The sequence below is a fragment of the Eumetopias jubatus genome, unplaced genomic scaffold, assembly GCF_037043125.1.
Source record: "Eumetopias jubatus isolate StellerSeaLion01/CBP00866 unplaced genomic scaffold, mEumJub1_p1.0 scaffold_3, whole genome shotgun sequence".
Taxonomy (NCBI): domain Eukaryota; kingdom Metazoa; phylum Chordata; class Mammalia; order Carnivora; family Otariidae; genus Eumetopias; species Eumetopias jubatus.
Genome location: NW_028274809.1, coordinates 178566143 through 178589582, shown reverse-complemented (window position 1 = coordinate 178589582; position 23440 = coordinate 178566143). Strand labels below are relative to the sequence as shown.

Sequence of the window (23440 nt, the reverse complement as noted above, 5' to 3'; positions counted from 1 at the left end):
GTAGTAGAAGAACGTGGATGCTGGAAACACAGACACAGTTGATTTTTGTTATTTGTGGTAGTTATGATCTGTGAGGTCGTTGAGAACACTGAATTAACGAATACTGAACAGTACATTGGTCTCAGGGGAAACACAGGGTTGGGTTCCTGTGAGTCTCTGGTCAACCAATCAATACATAGCCTTTTAAATGTACATCTCTTCTATTTAAAGATATATATACGTAATTCATTAACAATGGCCGCAAGGCCAACAGCACTATAAGTCATACCTAAACGAAGCTTCTCTTCTCTAACACGTGCATTTTCTCCATGAGGCATATCAGAGCCTTCTCACACTTAGGACAACCAGATAGCACTTCAGCCCTAAGCTTGAGAGGGGCCGTTTTAAACAGTGACATTACCAAAAAAAAGAAAGAAACAAGAAAAGGAAAAAAACCCATTAACATACGAAAAATGTGGCACTAAATAGATGGAGAAAAGGATGCTGTTTACAGTAGGAGAGCTGAAACAAGAAGGCAGAGCATTGCCTTGTTTGACCTCAGGTGGCAGCGTGCATCTTGGGTGACTCAGATTCTTGCCACTTTGCACATGCCTGCGAATGATGGACTGCAGGGCTCTGTTGAGTATTGCTTTTGGGGTTACACAGACATTTTACAAATATGGAATTCATGAATGATTATCAGGGTTTGATTCCTGGCTGTGCTACTTCTGAGCTCGGCCATGTTACCCACGGGTTCTGGGCCTTAGTCTCCTCATGTATAAAGAGCTGATGATACTGTTGTTTAGAGTAGTGGAGGATTATATGAAAATGGGCGTAAGGCACACAGTATGTAGCAGAATTTTAATAAATGATAGCTGCATTATTATCATCACAGAGCAACGTAGGGAGGAGAAAACATCTTGGCAGAATAGAAAAGGTAGAGGTGGTACCAGAAAAACCTGGTTTCCAATCCAATTCCATTACTTGGTAGCTGTGTGACTCTGGACAAGTTATCACTTGTCCAAAGTCAGAGACTCAATTTTCCGCTCTGTAAAATGAGCACAATAATATCAAACTCACAATCATGTCTAAGTGTGTGTTTGTACAATAAATTGACATAGTACATGCTTTAGCATATAAGGACCTCAAAAAAAGTCCATTTCATTCTCCATATCCCTATATTATTTCAACATCAACTAGAATTTTTAGCCAATTGATATGGGTATTTATAATTTTTTTAAAAAGGAAATATCCTTTCAACCTGCCCAGTGGTTGCATGGTAAGGGAAATGGAAATATCCTTTCAACCTGCCCAGTGGTTGCATGGTATGGGAAATAAAGGCAATCAGGCATTCATGGGCACACATATACACACACCACCATCTTCTTTCCCTTCCATGTAAAAAAGAGAGAAGGAAAGAAACTTTGGGCAATTTTTAAAATAATTCTTAAAAGTAGGATTTGGCAATTACAATGCAAAAGAGAAAAAGGAAATTTGGCCATTATTCTTGAAAATGTTTCGAAATTTACTTCATTTTAAGGGTTTCCTAGTTTACTCAGCAAAGGACACTTGACCAGTGAGAGAGACTATCTGGGAATTTAACAGAAGAAGGGGCTTTTATGTGGATTAAACAAAGACTTAGTGACAACGAGTAAGATGGTGCTGCCCTCCCCCCCCCCCCCCCCCCCGCCGAGATGATGTCCATGTCAGATTACAGCTAAGCCACAGGCCAGGAGTGGATTCCTGATAGACTGAGTTTAAAATAAACTAGGACATTTGGCAAGGGGAATTGAGAAACAGATGAAATGAAGAACTGTTAGAAAATCTATTTGAACCTTGTCTTTTTTAGATATTTCTTGATTTTCATGCATCACCTAATTATGTAATATCTATTAGATACACAGATCCAGGCACAGGGAAGACATCCATCTAGAATATGCCTGACCCTTGATTAAACAGTCCTGGAAAAGTTTGCTCTTTCGGACGGCACTCTCAGTACTGAGGATCATTCTGACCTTGTGTCCACACCCCAGGTAAGGAAGAGTAAAGAACAACAGCCCATTAGGCTGGCTGAAAAGTTAAGCTGACTTAAAGCGATGGCCACCCATTCATCATTTCCTAATGGGTCTTCAGCAACACGTTCACCAGAGATAAAGGTAAGGAAGCCCTTTTTTTTAGTTCTGTTTCTTGGACTTCTGCTCCTACAGGGTATAATCTAGAGCCTCCCCTGCATGTTTCTAGTTTAGAGATCTGGGCTTGTCTCCAAGACTGTACAAATTCCTAAAACATGTATGTACAGTCTTTCATCACTCAGCTTATTTTGAAAAGAACATTGATCTGAAATGTGAATGAGGCTCTGGCATGTACTGCCAACGGCAAGTCTACAGACAGTTTATTTGTTCATTAATCATCATGAGTATGATTGAGAATAAATATTCCCATTTTGTTTGCAACAAAAACCCAGACATGGAGAGATTAAGTAACTAGAATGAGGCAGAAATGCAAGATTAAGAAAACAAACAAAAAACAAACCCCATTACTAGATAAAGAAAACATGTAGTCAAGAACTAGAAAGTTCTTGACTTCCAATTCAGATTGCTCCTGATTGATAGACTGTGCTGTTAGTTCTCAATTGAAATTGATGATATTCAGTGGCTGTTTAAATAATGCAAATGAACAAGTTTTTAATCATACCCTTGACTATTACCCAATTTAAACCTGTGCCTTACAGCTTCATTTTAGAAGCTTTACTCTTGTTAATCACAGTATCTTGTTAACTATTGTCAGTGTCTGCCAAAAAAAAAAAAATTTTTTTTTCTAGAAAAATAAACTGAGAATTTAACAATCTGCTTTGCAGAAATTTTCAGTGAATATGATTACAGTGAATATAAACAGTTCAGAGTGGAACATATGGGGTTCTAACATGATCCTGTCATATGAAATTAGATTAAAAGTAAAGTTGAAATGTGATCACTCTATTGTATGGACATATGAGTATGCTAACAATTACTCTCAGAAAATGCCTTTTATATTTCAGGTCTAACCATTGTTAAGTGAGTTCTAATTTAAATGTCAGTTTCCATAAAAAATAATTGGGCTTGGAGATCGTTTTTGTACCCTCATGGTTTTAAGAAGGTAAATTTTAGTGATTTTAGTTAGAGCAGTTTTATTAGTTTTGTTGGTTTATTAGTTCCCTTAGAAGACCAACGTATCACTTATTTTAAAATGACTCCTTTACTTTTGAGAAAATATTAAAGAATCGATCCTAGCATTCAAGTCAAGGACATTTAAATGTGAACATTACAGGATTCCATTCACCAGGTCAGGCTGTTCAGCTATTTATGGATAAGTCTTTAAAACAAGACAGTTCCATGGAGCTCATACCGAGAAACTCCTACGGAATGGTAGTCACCAGATAAGAAAAGTTTTAAGGAAAATTTTAAGCTGAAGTCAACTTGTCCCTGTATGACCCAACACTTTGTGTCCTAACCAAATACTCATATAAATTTGCTTGTAAGAGTCTGGGGCTGAATTGTGTCCTTTCCCCTCCCGATTCACATGTTGAAATCCTAACTCACAATACCTCAGAATGTGACCTTATTTGGGAATCGGGTTATTGCAGATGCAATGAGTTAAGTTGAGGCCATGGTCAAGTAGGGTGGGCCCCTTATCCAATATGATGTGTGTCCTTATGAACGGAGGAAATTTGAACACTGACGTGTGTGCAGGAACATCACCATGGGAAGCCTGGAGTTATGTTGCCATAAGCCAAGGAACCACCAGAAGCAAGCACAGACGCCTGGAACAGATCCTTTCCCAGAGCCTTCAGAGGGAGCCGGGCCCTGCCAACACCCAATTTCAGACTTACAGCCTCCAGAACTGTGTGAGAATACATTTCTGCTGTTTAAATTGTTTAAGCCTCTCTGTTGGTGGAGCTTTCTTATGGCAGACTTAAGCAAATGAATACAGGCTTTTTCAAAAAAGAGATGGTCTCTGGTTTTCTCCTTTGCTGTCTATACCAATACTGAAGGGGTTTTGGCTTCCATGAACAGGAACATAAACTTCCTTGAAAGAGGGCTAATCCTGACCCTTTGGATCTGGTCTCTAAATCACAAGTAGTACAGAATATCTAGACAAGCTGGACTTTTTTTTAGAGATGGAGGGTGATGGTTTTCATGGAGTTTGGAGTGAAGGGAGCATGCAAGTGTGTCCGGGGAAGAGAGGATGTTCTGACCATTCGTCTCTGTTCTTCATTTCCAGGATGGTTTGGAGGATTCATCTGTCAGTGTGACACAACCCCCTCCTTCCTATGGCTCCGACTCAGTGGGAATAGATCTAACTGTGCAGGACACTGGCTCAGTGCATCTTTCATTTCTCTTAGAAATTACATTCTATTACTTAGTGTTTTAGGTAAAAGGCAGTGTCTGTAAGTTCAGCTAATATGAAGAAGTTCATGGGGACTAAATGATTATGTCCTTTTGAAAGTCATATGTTGAAATCCTAGCCCCTTATGATGGGAGTAGGAGGTGGGGCCTTTCAGAGGTGATTAGGTCAGGAGAATGGAGCCCTCCTAAAGGGGATTAGTGCCCTCAGGAAAGCCTTACAAAAGAGAGCTCCCTAGGCCCTGATATGCAAGGGACCCAGCGAGAAGACAGCCTTCCATGAAGCTGGAAGTGGGCCCTCACCAGATACTGAATCTGCTGGTGACTTAATCTTGGATTTCCCAGCCTCCAGAGCTGTAAGAAGTAAATTTCTGTTGTTTCTAAGCCACCCAGTCTATGGGATTCTGTTAGAGCAGCCAGAACTAAGGCATAGACCAATACCTTTCGAAACCTGCCAAGCCCAGGACGCTGGGAAAAAGTTGGGTTATGAAGACACCTGAGTGGCTCGTAATGAGGCCCCTGAACTGTTCCTCATACCCCCATGGGGGAGACAGAGTTTCACACTAGCACTGAGTGTGCCTGGGCTCTGGGATAGGCTCTTGATAGTTACTAAGCCCTTCACAGCACTCCTGCAGGGTCAATACTATCTCCCCCCGCCTTTTTTTTATATGAAGACATTTTATTATTTTGCTATATAACACATTAGTGAATATATCCAATTGCATTTTCTCAAATGGCAAATGAGACACAAGATAACATCTTTTTGATTCCTGAAAATCTCAGTACCATCTGTCTTTTGGAGGATCCAGTTTCCTATGATGTCTATGGTACTGTCCACGAGGATACCAACGGTGCTTAGTAGTAAGGAACATTTTGCTAAGTTGTTCTATCATGGGTCCATGCTCAAAGTGCTCATATTTTCCTTCTACTCTGGTTTTCAGTACTTGGTCATGTGTCTCTTCATTATTATGCACAGGATCTGGCCGAGGGATAGGTTTTGTATGTTCATATGGAATGTCCACAGAAGGGTAGGTAGTAGCATACTACCGTCCTGCCATCTGATGTCAAAGCAAGCTCTACTTTGCAATTATAGTCATCTGGCAGAGAAGAATGCGTAGATTTATGACAAACACAATGTAAAGCTCTGTTTTGAATTGGGAAGTTTCCAGATAGTTCTGTTTGATATCGCCCATTTTACTGCTGCTAACGCCATGGTAAATCAAGATGCTTATTAGGTGGTGTGAAAGAAGATGATCTGAAGAGGGACTGATTTTAAAATCTCCTTCCAGGCACACCTATTTTCATCCCTGACAGCTGCTCACCGCGAGCCCGCCATCTTACCTCCAATACTCAAGGTCAGGTAACTAGTAAACGTCAGCACCAGCTCTCCAAAGCTCAAGCTTTTACTCTTTCTATATCTATATTTTTGCTTAAACAGCAGTCGACTCTTTCAAAGGACATGCTGTCATTCTTATTATCGTCCCTATTGTTGTTGTTACTCTATTGCCCCAAACGTATTAGGGTAGGGGAGTGAGAGACACAAACACACCCTATAGTGTTTCTGATACTCGACAGCATATATGAGCTGGTACGGCCTATGGGGGTACTTATCTTCTATACTTTTTGTTTATGATCACATACAATTTTATAAATTATGATTTTTATTTATTTATTTTTAAAGATTTTATTTATTTATTTGACAGATAGAAAGCACAACTAGGCAGAGAGGCAGGCAGAGGGAGAGGGAGAAGCAGACTCCCCACTGAGCAGGGAGCCCGACGTGGGGCTCGATCCCAGGACCCTGGGATCATGACATGAGCCGAAGGCAGCCACTTAACCGACTGAGCCACGCAGGCGCCCCTAAATTAGGATTTTTAGAAATACTATAATGTAGTGTTTCTCTCAGCATCTTCGAGAATGACCACTGGCATCAGAATAAGCTGGGATGCTTATAAAATTACAAAGTCCAGAACTCTACCAAACACTGGACTAAGCTGGAATGGGCAGAGGATGCCATGGAATCTGCAGTTTTAAAGAGTAGCCTCAGGTGGTTCTTATGCAAATTAGTTTGAGAGCCACTGCTATAAAGGATGGGGACCAAAGGCTCTCAGGAAAACTCTTTGCCTCTGGCACACTGAGCTGCTACATGTACAACTGCTGCCAGGCTCCAGTTATTACCAAGGGCTGTGGCAGGTGCAGAAGCCTGGGGGTGCAGGAGGGTCCCAAAAAGGACACCACTCCTGCAAGGCTCACGTCAGAGGGAAAGAGTTGCAAACTTTGTTCAAAACAGTTTAACAAGTATATTTGAGCTCAGCTTAGAGGTGGGAGCCACGGCTGTGGAATAATGGGGTGCACTGGGATTCCGAACATCTTTGTCAAAGAAAATGTGGTGCTGATAGCTCCAAACAAATTCTGTCATCTTTATCACTTCCGTCTCATGAAAGACTCAGCCTCAAGCCGTTGCTCCTCTATCATTTATCCAAGGTGGACAGTGGGCACCATGTAAATGAATGGATAGTTTGGTTTTGATTTACACAAAGTTCAGTAGCAGAACCAACTACCCACGTTTGAAATGATCTCACAGCTATGCTGTCTAGCTTAAAATGCCTCACTTCTTCCGTTTTTATAGGAGGAGAGGAGCACTGATCATCTGAAGGACTGCTGGATCTTATCGGGCAATTTCAGTTCCCTCGAGTCCTACTTAGGAAAGAAGGGTTTCAGGATTCTCAGTGGCCTGAAATAAGGGAGTTTTATGTGTACTTCACGTTCTCTGATAGAATCCAAATCTGTGCCAAAACTCATACAGAGCCATTACAAAATGCGTGTGCTTTAGTTCTGGAGTGGGGAAGAAATACCAGCCCATACTGAAATGGCAACCACTGATAACTGCCGTACTTGCGAAGTGCTATTGTGCCCGGCCTCAGCGAGCATCTCTTGTACTCTTTACGGTGCCTCCATGGAGGTTTTATCATGCCCACTGTGCTGATGAGAACATGGAGGTCCTGGGAGATTACGCCCTGGTTACTTAGAGAGTTAATGGCCAAGACAGGATTAGAACCAGTGTCTGTGTGATGCCAATGCTTGTGTTTATAACCACTGCACTTTCTGTGATGTTTCTGCTTCTCTTTCTATTAAATGGGATATAGACATGGTTTTGTTGGAGGAGATGATAACAGTTTTTCATAGGTTGAGCTTGAATTTTTCTACTGAATGCCATGTTCAGCACCCTCGAACAATGATGAGACAGAATGACTAATAGGGCTATAGAATATTCTGTAACCCAACCATCGCTGTGGCTTTGAGGAGGGATGGGATGTTGCCACGCCCTCTCAAAGACTGGCCCTGGATTCACCGGAGGTTCAATGAGGATATAGATTCTCTTTCATTGTTGTTCTTTTGCTTCCTCTTTCCATATCCTACTATTTTGAAATGGGTATAAAGAGACTATGTTCACAAAGGAAAGTATATCTGACATTTTTATTTCCGTACAAACATGCTTAAAGTCACTGATTTAAAGTTCAGAAACAGGTGTAAGGTTTGGACACTTCTGAAAATAAAAATATCTCCATGTTTACACACTGTTGGTGTAGATTAAGCTGAAAAGATATAATTTTGCCTGATTTGCAATCTATACTTACTAACATCGGGATCCCAAACAGTATTGCTCTTAGTTATCCTGCCTCATTATCATGCAAGGATGCCAAATGCTGAATTCGATTTGCAAAATTCAAGCTGAAGTTACGAATTCACAAAAGGTGATAATGGTAGCCCCTTACTCTGAGGAGTGATGTTAATACTCATTATCTGTAATGTGCACAGGGGCATTGCCAATCACACATTGATATCCCCATTTTGTAGATGAGAAAACTGAGTTCATAAGTAGTTTGACCAAGCAACACTGAGACCCAGGGCTTCAGAGTTCAAACCCAGGCTTGTTGACTTCCACATAAGACCATGTTACCAGAGAAGAGACATTCCCAGCTTGTTGTGAAGTGAGCCTCACTTATAATAAAAGAAAAGAACTTAAACGTTTTTGCTTTTTTCTTTGTTCAAGTTCATACCATATTTGGGGTAGAATGGAGAAAAGCCTTATCTTATCCTCAACTATAAACTGAGGTTTTTTAAAGTGGTTTCAATGTCGTGGCTGAGGTGTGTGAATAAGCTGGCTCTGGAGACCAGCCTGGGGAATGGAGTGTGTGCAGGTGAGTAAGTCAACCTTCAAAGGCCTGACGGTTCTGCCTCCTGAGAGCAGAAAGGCCTGAACACCTCTTGGAAGTCTTCTCAGGGTCATGTTTAGCCTTGGAATGTTCTCTGATCACTCTGATTTCCTTGAAGTTAGGACAAATGATGCAAGATTGGTAAGAATGCTATCAACTTTTCACAAATGCACAATAATCACTGCTTATATTAATAGCGTGCTTTCTAGTACACAAAGTACTTTCTTGTATGTACTTCATGATCTAATAAAAAAAAACCCAACAAACCAAAAATATCCCCAAGATCTAAAGTTCATGCCTTAGACTCAAGCAAGTCACATCGTTCCTCGGTTTCTTCCTGTGTAGATGGGGATAATCACATCATACCTAGCCACAGTGGGGGTAATTACATATTCTCACAGGATAGCTTAAAGGAAGTCTACACTTCAGAAGAGGTGAGCAAAAACAAGATTCCCTAGTTGGCTTAGAGAGGGATGAGCACAATGAGGAATAGAGTGCAGATCGGAAAAACAACCGTTTAAAAAGCATTAATATATGTTTGGGAGAGATCAACTCTTTTATTCTTGCTACATCTTCATATCTGTCTGTCTTTTCAGACAAAGAATAGGAACTAATATTCAAAGTTCATGTAAGGGGCTCCGGGGTGGCTCAATCGTCGAGCAGGTGACCCTTGATTTTGGCTCAGGTCATGATCTTGGAGTCCTGGGATTGAGCCCCACACTAAGCCTTAAGTTGAACCCTACGCCAGGCTCCATGCTCAGTGGGGAGTCTGCTTGAGGAGACTCTCTCCCTCTCTCCCCCCCAAATAAATAAATAAATCTTAAAAAAAAGAAATGAAAAAAATTCATTTAAAAAACATACTTGAAATACACAGTATCACAACAGTGTGATAATACCTTTTGGTTATATGGAAATATTGATGGTTATTTGAAAGCTTATTATTAATGAAGTTAAATCTATTCCCATTGCTTTTGGTATCTGCCTGGTTCTTTTGTCTAGGTTTAAAAGCAAAATGAAAATAAAACTTGTGCATGGAAATACAAAATAAAACAGGGGTATATTTGTTTAGTAGGATCCTTTTCCATTAGAAAAGAAACTAAAATTCTTGAGACTAGATTCTCCTTTCAGTAGAATCAAATAGAGAATTTGAGGTCAGTTTTGTAACTCCGAAGTCCTGGTAGTTCTCACTGAAGTCTTGGACTCATCCGTGTAAATGTGTCAGGACAAGATATCTGGTTTGTAAGTGTCAACGTAAGCCTATGGTATTATGCAAGTTGTAGGGTCACTGACCATCGAGGAAACACTGTTTTTCCATTTCCATCTGTCCCATTTGTGTATCACACATTTACAAAGTGTGTAGAAAAAACACACATAAGAAAATGATTCTTTTAGGCCAAGTCTGCCTGCCTACAGTTATGTGAATTGGGAAACCTAGACAGACAAAGCCCACGACAGAATCATATTCCAGAATTCACAGAAGCAGATGATTGTAGAACCAGTTGGTAATGTTGAGAGAATTCTAAGCCCTTCATATTCACAAGAAAAAAAATCAGCTAGTTAGGAGCTGGGAGTAGACGCAAATTTTATCATCCAAAAACACCACTCAAATTCACTGCCCTAGCTTGCATAATAGTTCATGCTCTGTAAACTCATTCCTGAAGGAAACATTAGGGGTACAGTGTTTGTTCTGTGTGTGTATATGTGTGTGTGTAGGAGTGGGAGACAAAGGGACATTTGACATAAGTCCTTTACTATTTGAAATTTTACACATTCTTTTTTTGTTAAAGATTTTATTTGTTTATCTGAGAGAGAGAGAGAGTATGAGCAGGGGGGATGGACAGAGGGAGAGGGAGAAGCAGACTCCCCTGTTGAGCAGGGAACCAGATATGGGGCTTGATCCCAGAGCTCCAGGATCATGACCTGAGCTGAAGGCAGATGCTTAGCCAACTGAGCCAACCAGGCGCCCCGAAATTTTACACTTTTTAAAAAAAAGATTTTATTTATTTATTTGTCAGAGAGAGAGACAGAGAGAGAGAGAGCACAAGCAGGGGGAATGGCAGGCAAAGGGGGAAGCAGGATCCCCACTGAGCAAGGAGCTCAATGCGGGACTCAATCCCAGGACCTTGGGATCATGATCTAAGCCGAAGGCAGGCGCTTAACCAACTGAGCCAGCCAGGTGTCCCAATTTTACACATTCTTAAGACAGGAGACCAAATTAAAAAAAAAAAATAGTTGTCCGGATTCTTATCTTTCTTTTTCTTTAAGTGTAATGTCACACCTTATATTGTATCTTTGCCCAAGTGCTGAAAACAGTTTAATTAAATGTACCTATTTCAATAAATTCCTTGGGCAAATAGACTTCCACAGGGGCACATAAAGAATGTGAACGTTAATTGCATTTGAGATTAGCCCTATTGAATTAAATTCTCACACCCGGATGCCCTTTGTTCCTAAGCCATAAATAATAGGTGTTTATATGTCCAACTACTGATAAATTTACTGTACAGTAGTCCTTCCATCAGTTCAATCTGGAAAGAATCTCCAATCTAAGTAAATAGTAAAAAAAAAAAAAAAAAAAAAAAAACTACTTGAAAATTACCCAGAAGGAACACTGATGCTATATTTTATTATGTGCAGTGCTTTGGGGAGAAATAGCTGGACTCTTTGCCTTCCTAATAAAAAAATCTTTAGGTAACTCCAGTTCAAAATAAGTTTTGTAATATACAATACCAAAAAAAAAGATAAAACCAAAGTACCTAATAAAAAATTCAATTTGCTGATAGATTAATTAAATTCCCTACCTACCCAACCCTGACTGAATCTGTCCCAAGGGGGTGAAGTTGAAAGATGAGTTTGCTAATTCATGTTAATTCGGTGGATGGCACAATTAGAACAAACTCACAAAAGAACGAACATCCCTTGGTGAGAGAGTCAGTACAAGTGTACAGGGGAGTTCTCCAAATATGCACAAGCTATTTAGCATAGAACAACTGAAATTCTATTAAGTTTGCCTTGACAATGATAATGCCTGAGGTAACCTTATAGAGAAATGTAAATCAAATATGAAATAACTATTATTTCAGGATTACTGTAATCACACTTTGATAACTTCAGTCCAAAACTCAAATCCTGAGAGACTGACAATATCTTTGGCTTTCCTGATCACAGATACTTGGGCAATAAAAGAATACTTAACATACCATCCTAACCCCATTGTAAATAGAACAAAAGAGATTTTCAGAAAAATGTATATTTCCATATTATTCTTTTAAGGTGTGTAATGGGTAAAGTTGATTGTGTGTATTTATTCTGCTGCATATGGCTGCAATTCTTCCCTCTCTCTGTCGCATTCCTTGCAAAGTGGTTTGCAGTTTCTCCCATCAAGAAGCAAAGTGTATTTCTTGATTCCTTTGTGCTGAATGTCCTGTGCTTTGCTTTACCTAATAGAATGCATGGAGGTGATGTCATCTAGTTCCAAATATAGGCCCCAGGAGGCTTCCTGGTGCTGCTCAATCTAACCTTGCTACCACCAAGTGAACATGGCTGGGCTAGGCTGCTGGAAGATGACAGAGCAGAAGGAACTGAGACACATCACCCCAGCAGAGGCTATCCCGGATCATTTGGTCTTCAGCTAACCTAAGAGCTCACTGCAGAAGCATGAGTGAGCCCAGCAGAGACCAGAAGATCCATCCAAATGTCCCTAGGCCCAATAGCAGGTTTTAAAAATCTTGAATAAATAAATGATTAGTTTTCTAGTAAGTTGCTTAGTTTGGGGTATTTTGTCATGCAGCAAAAACTAACTGATACACACTTGCAAAGAACTATTAGTGTTCCTTAAATGTTTATAAGATATTGCTCATACTGCCAAATTTGGAATGGTCACAGATGATAATAATAATGATAATAATAGTTATTTTTAATGACCTTAGCTACTCTGTACCTTTCTAGATACAGAAAAACTTCTTCCAAGTTGGAGGGAGAAAGACAAGTTAAGAGCACAGGCTTACATTCTGGCTCCAGCACTTAGTAGTATTGATACTGACTCAATAGTCCCATGTCTGTGCTTTGGTTTCCATGCGTCTCCAGTGGAGAAGTGACAGATGGTGTGTGTAAGGATTCACTGAGAGGACAAGATGATGTATTTCACTCACGTGGTGCACGTTTCCTCAAAATATGTTTGCTTCTTACGATTATTTAAAGGGTCTCCAAACAATTGACCTTGAGGGATGTGAGGCGTATCACTGCACAAGGGAAGATACTATGGGTGACAAGCGGCAGATACCTTTTAAATAGTGAAGTGCCAAGAGAACGATATTATTTTTTTCTTATGCCTTTCAACAATTTTAAACACCTAATAGTTCTTTGTGCTCCATGGACTCAATAATTCTGCATCCTTCAGCTAGTGCCTAAAACAATTGGGGAATGCAATCACTTCACATAATTAACAACAGTGATAATCTTAGTCTGTGGCAGGTATTACAGCTCTTACCCTGGGACCAAATGAGCTTCAAAGGCATGAAGTGACTTTCCCAGGTTCACCTGTCACCGAGCAGTTCAACAACGAGAGACTTTAGGACTGTTGACTTGGAGTCGATTGCTTTCGCAGTCTGAGACTGCTTCCACGAAACAGGCCAAGTTTCTCACACATATTGAGGAAAGAAAAGAAATCACAACTAGCTTGAAATAAGGATTGAGATGTTAAAAAAAAAGGTTGATTGCTGATCCGTCTCAGGGTGGGACTAACAGGGCTATGATATTGAACGTCATTTTTTTTTTTTTTTAATAGGAAAAGAGGTTTCCCACCATGGCTAGTCGTCAGGCAGAACCCATTTTCCCAGGCTACAGAATCGGATATGAAAAGGTGCTAATAAGGTCCTCATTGATTTTCTGGGCAATGAGAGATGTGGTTAGGGCAGAACTTAACAGTCACTTCAAACCATGGTTAATTAGCCCCTTTAACTCGAGAGTATGTGCACATCTGCTAAGTGTAAAACATAAAAACTATATGGATAAATCTCTCACCCATCCAATGCTGCACAGAATTGTATGTCATAGTGTGCTAGGCTCTTCTCCCCACTGTAAATTGCTCCCTGGAAATTGCACTGGCTTTTTCAGGAACTCTGTTTGTATATAATAGGGCGATGAAAATGACGGATGCTGAGCCTGTGGTCTTTAGGCAAAAGCCTGAAGAGGAATACTGGCTCCACAAGTTACTGATTCTTTAACCTTGGGCAAGTCATTTAAACTTACGTGCATTTAGTTCCCCTGTCCGTAAATTGGTGATAATATCAATTGCTTTGAAGGATTACTGATGCCCAGGGTAGCGCCCAAGTAGGTACTATTATTGGCACACTGACACCTTTCTGACTTATTCCCTCCTCCCAAGTCAAATAGATAAATCAATTTCATTTTTGATTACTTATAATTGTCAGAAATAACTCTTGCTTTCATGGCAATGAGATAAAAGGTGACTGCATTTTTCCCTAAGTTCTTATATTGGCATAGTATTTTTGCTAGACTGAAAGTTGGAAAGTTCTTGATACATAATCTTTATTTGCTGAATCTTGGTTATTATATCCAAAAAATATCCAGAATCTATATCTCACTATATAAATAAAGCCTTACTAAAGATTTATTTGTTACTTTAGTCAACTAAAGTATCATTTCAGGCACAGAGGCAAGGTCACTAAGTTTTCCAGGCTGTGCAGAAGAAAAACCAACCAACCAACCAACCAACCAACCAACCAACCAACCAACCAACAAAACAACTAAAGCCATGAGCCAAAGAACAGATTTTAATACGTGCACAGTATGGAAAGGAAAGGGGATCATCAGTGGCATTTTTAGCCGCACCTTATGTCACCACTATCTTGTCTCCTTCAGTACAACACTCACACACAAACCAAAAGTGGTTCTTCTGTAGAACAACAACAACAAAAAACTGACTGCAGAAGTTTCTGATTCATACCTGTAAACTCACTTATTCACTGAGAAATTTCTGACTCAGTGAATAAAAAAGTACTGAGCTATAGGGCATCTTAAAGCTCTAATACAGGATTTGTTTTATGCCCTGCCCATTTATAGCTTGAGCTTTTCCTTCACATGTGTTAAGGTATTTAGACTTTAAATAGCAAATAAATAAAAGTTTATTCATAATGTTTTTGTTTTCTCTAAGTAGTAAAGTAATTCTGCATGATTTCACATGCAAACGTACAGCTTTAAGTAAAGATGAAAACTTAGCTTTGTGTTACTTGTGATCATTAAAAATATCTGACTCCTGGAGTGTTCAACTCTGTGTTTTAAACAAATTCTAGTTCACTGTGACTTCTACCTCTTATCCTGTTGTAATTTCGTGCAGATACGACATACGCTTTACCTTAAATTATCTAATTTTAGGTAATATTTACTTAAATTATAGGTAGTGTCGAGGAACAGTTATTAAATATGGTAAACCTTTTATTATAAAACATTCTAGGGGCGCCTGGGTGGCTCAGTCAGTTAAGCATCTGCCTTTAGCTCAGTCATGATCTTGGGGTTCTGGGATTGAACCCCGCATCGGGCTTCCTCCTCTGCAGGAAGTTTGCTTCTCCCTCTCCCTCTGCAACACCCCCCCACCACTTGTGCTCTCTTTCTCTCTCTCAAATAAATAAATAAAATCTTTAAAAATAAAAAAAACCATTCTAAACATATAGAAAAACAGAATACTGCAATGCACACCCATTTACAGATCATCCAGCTTCGACAATCATGCAGTCTTTTGTCATTAGTTTTCCTAACACCGAGTTTCACAAAATTTGTGATATTTGGAAAGACTCTGAGATTCTCTGCAATGATATTTTCAGAACTGGCTCTTGGTGTTCACTTTTTTGGTATTGTTTTAAATAAAGTCTTAACAATGGGAAACAGAGCACTATTTTTCTTTCTGTTTTAAAATGAGACTTGCAGTGGATTTTTCTCATCAAGTTATTTTTTTTTAATGGTGTGTTTCTGTAGAAGCATTAAAGTGTACTCTGATTGCAGATCAATATGACACTGACTAAATATAGATTTACTTACGAGGTAGACTGAAAGGAGCCATGTTAGACAAATGAGTAAATAATGTCTCTCTTAACAAGTTCATAATTATGTATTTATTACACGGACTCTTCCACAATAGCTCCAGGGAACTGTTACAGACCCTGCGTGAACAATGCTCATTCTAATAACCAAACCCCGTATACTTGGGACAGCTATGAGGCTGGGGCATGAAGCATTGAAGGAAACAAACTAATATGAGTCGTATTATTGCTTTTTCTTCCTTCTTGGGAAGGAAGATGAGAACAAATGAAATTCAGAAAAACACTGCCTACAGAGACCAGGGAACCCTAAAGAAATTTATTTATCTTGGGATATTTCAGATGTGCTGTATCAACAAAAAAGGGGAAATACAATATTACACATAGATATTATGTAAAATTATATTAATATATAAATTAAATATAAATGATGTATGTAAATGATATATGATATATATAGCAATTAGAATATCTAAACAAAATATTAAACAACTTGAAGTGGTGTTTGAACTGAGAAAAAGCAGAAGGATAAGTAAAAGCAAAACCCCTATACGATGGTCTGCGTATTGTCACCACTTGATGCTTTGTGTATGCTTTCCTTCCAAAGTGAATTCTTTCCCAACCCTTTTGCACCTTGAATTTCTATTCATTTTGTAAGATGTAGGTCAAAAAAATCATCTCCTTTTGAAAGCTTCCCCTAACTAAATTTGGCAGCCCATCATTTCTCTTTCTGTTAACTGTGGTTAAGAGTTGACCTTTCGGGCGCCTGGGTGGCTCAGATGGTTAAGCGTCTGCCTTCGGCTCAGGTCACGATCCCAGGGTCCTGGGATCGGGTCCCACGTCGGGCTCGCTGCTCCTTGGGAGCCTGCTTCTCCCTCTGCCTCTCTCTCTCTCTCTCTCTGTCTTTCATGAATAAATAAATAAAATCTTTAAAAAAAAAAAAGAGGGCACATTCTGCATGGAGCACTGGGTGTTATGAACACACAATGAATCATGGAACACTACACCAAAACAAATTATGTAATATATGGTGATTAACATAACAATAAAAAAAAAAGAATGGAAGACCCCCCCCAAAAAAAAAGAGCTGACCTTTCCTGGGAGCTTACTGATACGCTGTGTTCCATCTATGCTTTGTCGGACTTATTTATCCGACAACCCCTCTGAAATGGGCACTTATTATGCCCCATTTCAGAGATGAGGAAGCTGAGGTTTAAGAGACAAAGTGACTTACCTGAAGTCACACTTTATAAAACTTTCTGTTAGAGCCCTTCTCAGAAATCAGGGTACTTCATAGGGCCAGTCAGAGGATTTCAAATATGTGTCTGTTAAATTTCCTTTCATTTTAATCTCCGAAGTTGCTAATGGTTTTAAAATGCACCTAGGATTTGTCTTCATCATGTACGGGAAGGTACACAGACACAGAAATGATTGTCATGAAGGAAGGAGTTGATACTCACAGACCCCTAGAAACAGGAGGCATAGAATGTAGGCCCACATGCAGGAGTGTGGGCATTACTCAGGAGGCAGAAGGGGTGATGGGAAAGTGCGGCGAGAAGCCTATATTGTGGTTTTTTTTTTGTGGGAAGGAATGGGCGAGGCATGGTAGATAGGCTGAACAAGTTGAGGATTAAATAGCTTGGATAATTTCAGTGGGCTCTGGGTTAGGGCAGTGTCTCTAGCTGTCTGGCACCTGGGCCTGGGATGATTTCGGGCAAGGGGAGTATTGGCTTGATGTGTGAGTGTTTGATGAAGGAGATGGTTGGGGGTGTGGGTCCTGGATTGGTTGGTCAGCATATAAAACACATGTTTACAGGCAAGTTGCTTGCTATGTTTAAGGAGTTAGTGGCCCAGGGAAGGACAGTCAAGATAATGATGAATCTCCATGTTGTACACCACCTGAAACTAATATTATTACATGTACGTTAACTAACTGAAATTTAAATAAAAACTTTCAAGAAAGAAAAAAGAGATGTCAAAGAATCATAAACTATATAGGAAATAAACAAAAACCTGATTAATACACTAATCTTACTAGAAAACTAAAGACACACTGTTGGAAATGACTGCTTAGACTTCCTTACTGAAAATCTGGACCCCCTCTGCCTTGGGGGTTTAGTAGCCTCTCTAGACTCCATCTACTCAATGCCAGTAGCATGACCCCACACGCAAATATGACAGTCAATAATGTCTCCAGGGACTGCAAATGCCCCCAGAGGCGAAACCACCCCGGGGTTGAGAACCAGCATTCCCGATGACTCACAGTTTAATTTAGTCATGTTTTCACAAAACTCCTGTCATTATGGATCCTGAAAGCATTTATCATTCATATTTAAAATGATTTTTAATGGCAGAGAAATGGCCTCATTCTCCCCGGTCTCAGGAAGGAAAATGAAGTCACAAAGCACAGACTGCTGAGTGGCAAATTTAAGATGAGCTTTAGCAGGTGCTGTCTAAAAGAACAATCATGAACCCTTCATGAAATAGATTGGTTCAGGTGCCTCTCTGCCTTGGAAGGCAGAATAGAGACTTTCCCAAGCTGCTCTAGTTGTGCTTTGGTGAGGAGAGAAGGAAAGCAGGCCTGAAAACCTCTCCATGACTTCTCACCTGCCTAGCCTAGTGTAGGAAAGCTTATAGAACAAATAGGTAGCTCCGTCTTTTTGTTCCTATTCTCTTATACAAGATAGCAAATAAATAGACAAGCTCTTAGTTGACTGTCATCAATACTGGATGTAAAAACAAGGCAAGCCTCATCATGACCATTTGAGATTTGCTACAATAGAATGAGCTAGATGTTCACAAATCGGAAAGCACATGCCAAAGGATCTGAAGTAAAACCTAGAGTCCCTTGTTTTCTCAGTACTCCTGTCTGTTGGAATCTGATTAGCAGAGACCAAGAAATCATGCAAGTTTGAGAAATCTCAAGTTTGAGATTTCTTGAGAGATCAAGAAATCTCTAAGTTTGAGAACCAAGTGGAAGCTTGAAAGAGAAAACCGAATGTAGGTAAGGACCAAGGGGGGCGTATATTCACCTAGAGAAGAGCTACTTTGGGCACACAATGGAATGTTTTCATATCATATTAACCTTCTTTTCATATTGTCAATGATCACTAACTACTTCTTTCATTTCGTGGAAAAGACTGTTATAACTGACCTAGAGATGAGGAAATTGAATTTAAAACATGTCAACGTCTTGCTGTTGAAATTTTTGATTTACAGACATTTTGGATTCCTAGTTTATTAAGTCATGTCTGCCTCATAAATTGAGAAAAGTATTTGCTGAGAGATAGAAGCTCATTAAAGAAGTATTTGTTGAATATGTGATTTGGGAATATAGTGCAGCACAATCCAGACTGGGTTCTACAAGATCGGATAGAGTTTATATTCTAAAAGGGGAGGAGAGAAAAACTTGAACATAATTTATTCTAGTGACAGAATTTATAAAACCTTTCTCGCTCAACTTGCTCATGTGGTTCAACCAGCAAAGGTAGCTAATACCTTTGAATAAAATATCTGAACTTCATATTCATTAGGAAAATAAACCTCAAACCCAAGGCTTTTATAAATTCAATTCTATGGGATGTATTGTTTATAACTATTATACGTGCTAGTGATGTTTCACAGAGCCCTAAAAGAAGGTAAACCTGAACTAATTAGAAGAGTGATTGAAGAAAAAGTCTTTATTTTTATTACCAGTGATATACACCCACTTCAAAATGGATTATTTAAGTATGCGGTATAGAGAGAAATGGTTCATTGATTTACACATTTTGTTGCTGCACTTTTGTAAGCTTTATTTGGCATACTAAGGCAGTCACACCTTAAAGCTCTAAAATTTAGAGGATATATTTATTTCACATTGTGTGGAACGCACATAATTCTTAGGGGCTGCCCTAATTCTCTGGAGGATTAGGTACATTTTTATCCACATTGGTTTTTGGTTTAAACTGAATAGCTACCCGTTTTGTTTATCAGCTTAAAGTATTTATGTATTACAGGAAGCTTGAATTTTGTATATGGAAGGATTTACTGAAGTTTTGGGTTTTTGTTTCTTTGTCTTTTTTTATATTTGGGTTACTTAAACCCATCCCTTTCTAGAAAACAACAACAAAAAAGTGTAGTAAAAGTGTGAACTTAGTAAATACTCACATTTACACTTAGTAAGTACACGTACTAATTAGTACATGTAAATTTATTGAATATATCTTCAAAGTTAAATGTTGAATTGCAAGATGCAGGTAACAGATACAGTAATTTTGCTGAGAACTTTGGTGAATGATGCAGGGAATTCATACTTTAACGTCCTCCTCTTTGGTTCCAAACAGAACAGTGACAGAAAAACTATATAAAATAAATTCATAGAGATGAAGTGATATGAAGTATGAAACAGTGACCATGAGATATGGACCATGTAGTAGGGTTGAGGGGCTCCGACAGGCATTTGATGGGATTCCCAGAAGGAAAAAATGGAGAAGATGGTAGAGAAGAATTTTTGAGAAGCAATAGTTGAGAATTTTCAGGAAGTAAAGAAAAACATGAGTTTTGAGATGAAAGTAATTATGGTGTTACATCTCCAGTCCTGACCCAGCCTGTGTAAAAATAATTTAGAACTGAAACAGCAATATTCGAATACTGTGTTGGAGGGAACGTCAACACAAGGTTTAAAATTAATGGGTATTGTCTTTCAAGTGAAAAGCACTGTAATAAATGCACTACCTTAATATTTATTATGGTGAATCTAAGGACAAAGGAGATTAAATATGACACATCATTTATTTTTTACCAACTCTGGAAAACAACAGGAAGTCATAATTTGAGATAATGTAATTGTATGAAGCTTCTCATTGCTTTCCAGAAACAATATAAATGCATTCTTTCAGTGATTCTGTTCACAATAATGGTGTGTACATGGTTCTCTTCTGAATTTTCATTGTTATTTTCTTTTATTTTACAGACTAAATAGTATCTAGTGAAACCTGGATCTGTTAAAAAAAAAAAAAAGAATTCCAGTACTATGAATGTAGGCCTTACTAATGAAGCCTATATTTATAAATGTACAAGTCCATTTAATCTACTGCTTTGGGGCCATTTGTAATTACGAGGGCTCACAAAGAATGACCAGAGGCTGTCTAATCAAGGAATCTGGTGATTTTTCTCTAACACTATCAGCCACGAGGTGCCGAAAATAGGATTGTTTTCTGCCTATAGTGGAGTTCTATTTTGATTTTCTATCGCACTAGAGAAAGGACCCGCGTTCTTAGAGGCCTCCATTTGTATTTTTCTCTTTCCCCTCATTGGCTTCCTCCTCTCATCTCCTCCTGGGCTTTGTCAATATCACCTTCTTTAAACACCATCCATCCTTCATAAATTAACGAAGTCTGTTTTTCCCATCTCTAGCATTTCCTTGGCTAAACAACCTGTGCTTTTTTTTTTCTTTTTTTGTAACTAAGAGAGCTTGCGTCTTTTTATTTGAGAAATGAATACATCAATATTATTTCCTTTAGCTCTTGATATGCCAAAATAAGTCAAGGGATTGTGTGCTAGAAACTGCTGCAAATTTACAAACAATCTTAACTTATGATGGCCCCTGTTCTGAAGGAATTTACAATCTAACTGAGGACATTAATTCATTTGAAGAAAACTAGAGCTCCATGGCAGTATACGTGTCAGAGAAGTAGAGAAACAATGAACTGTTTCAATGTATTATCAAGTTTTTGTCCTAGTTACTGTTTGTCGCACTGACATCTTAATGATGATTTTATTGATTGGTTGATGCAGTTACGTAGGTGATCAGGGAAGGTACTTGGCACCTTTATCATAGTTTATACCTAATAAGAGCTGAAAAGTGAGACAGCAAAGGCAATAAACTGTCTTCCCCATAGGTGCTAAGATATTTTTTGTTGTGTTTCAATTTTTGCATAACTGCAAGGGATGGACTGTGAAGTTATTTCCCAAGTTAAGCAAGCGGGGCTCAGGCACAAACACATCGGGGTGGAGTTGACTTCCTGTTTTTCCTATACTGACATGGCTGAGCCAGAGCCCGCCTCTTCCCACAGCGCCGATGTCAGCATATTCAGGAGGTGATTCATTTCTGTTGCCTGCATCATAATCAGCCTCAGCATTCTATCACATCATGCATCACTGTCAGACCCCCTGACTCCTTGATATCTTGGTCCCTGTGAGAAGCCTGGAGATCAAATCACACCTGATAGCTCAAAGCAGAGCCAGAACACCCTGCCTGAGGAAGTAACCATGAGGGGCACCATTTTGTATGCTAACTTTATGCAACTTCTCTGACAGTCCGTGACCCTTTTGCGGTTTTCCAGGAAGCACCTTAATTCATTTGATGTTAATCACTTTGTTAGGTCCTGTAGCAGAATCAGGCAATTGTCAAGTGCTGCTCCTTCTTGCATCACCCACGGTAACTTCCAGTGCTGCCTGTCTCCTGCCATCACTGAGGTATGGGCTTTATCGGGCCCTGGTCACCTCATGGGGATGCCACTTTCCCCCAATGTCCCTGGGCCATGCAGTCCAACCTACATGTGGCTGCAGAAGTGATTTTGACATTTGTCATTGATGCAAGGACTACCTCAGAAACCCTTTTAACTCAGTTATTCCTCAATTCTAGTCAGTACAAATAATCCCCCAAACCGACCAAACAAGAATTCTTGAAGATAGGAACACATCTGTCAACTCAATCTATCCATAGAGTTTATTTCTTCCAGTCCCTACTCACAGGCTCTTTCTGTTCCTGCCATGTTATCTTAGCCTTTCAATTCTGTACCATCAGATTTTTACTTGAATGGAGACCCCACTAAAAACAGATTTCCTCTAGGTGAACTGAATATAAAGAACATGATTCCAAGCATCTCTTCCCAGCACAGTCTGCTCTAAAATACGCAGTCTTACCATCCAGCATATGTTGAAAATGAAGCTATGGGACCATTGTCAGTAGGGCATGGGCTCCGAGTTGCTGACGAATTTGAAAATAATTAATTGTTACATGTCCTCACCTGCTCCACGTGGGACTCACAATTTACAAATACAAGTCACTTGTCTGGGGTGAGAGCTTATATCATGATCTTAACTTTGGTTCCAGTGCTCTACTTTCCCCAGCTGAGTTAATGGCCTTAGGCACACACTTGTAGTCAGTTGGTGGACTCCTGTGTTATTGCAGCAAGAATGGGTTCCAGAGGCAATTTGTTGCAATTCCCTCAGTTTATAGATTAGCACGTGAGGCCACCCAGCCTTGTGAGTTTGTGTATTTAAAAATATTATTTTAGAAATTCTTTTCCAACTCTTTAGCTCTCCCTGACTTTGGAGTTCCCAAAGAGCATTTCCTGAAGTGTATTCAGAAGAAGACTCTGGAACTTGTAGAATATTCTTAACACAACAGAAACCCTGCCTTACAGTTTTTATGTGTGCTTAATGAGGTATTTTGAAGAAGAAAAAAGAAAGAGGAAGGGCAAATTCATTGAGCATCTACTAGGAGAGGCACACTCCCACTGACCAGTGAGAAATAGCATTTGTTGAGGGCTTGTCAGGGGCCATACAGTGTCCAGAGTACTCTGTGTGTAGATCATCTACCCACTTAATCCTCAAACAGCCCTGTGAAGGAAGAACTATTTTTACCAACCCCATTTTACAGATAACGAAGTCACGGCCAAGTCACCCAGCTGGATTCACACCATCTTAACTACAGGAAATCTCAGTGTTGCTCTGTGGAGTGGGTGTTACTGCTCCCAATTTACACATAAGGAAACTCAAGCTCATAGGAATTGTGTGGCAAAAGCTTGGGAGGCGAAAA

The 23440-nt window shown here is 39.4% G+C and overlaps 1 protein-coding gene and 1 pseudogene across 2 annotated transcripts in view; both read right to left on the bottom strand.

Moving 5' to 3' along the window:
* Nucleotides 1-23440, bottom strand: part of GPC6 (glypican 6) — a 1069763-nt gene that overhangs the window by 162135 nt on the left and 884188 nt on the right. The gene's annotated exons all lie outside the window — the stretch shown is intronic.
* LOC114215839 (large ribosomal subunit protein mL42 pseudogene) lies at nucleotides 5141-5574 on the bottom strand (annotated as a pseudogene).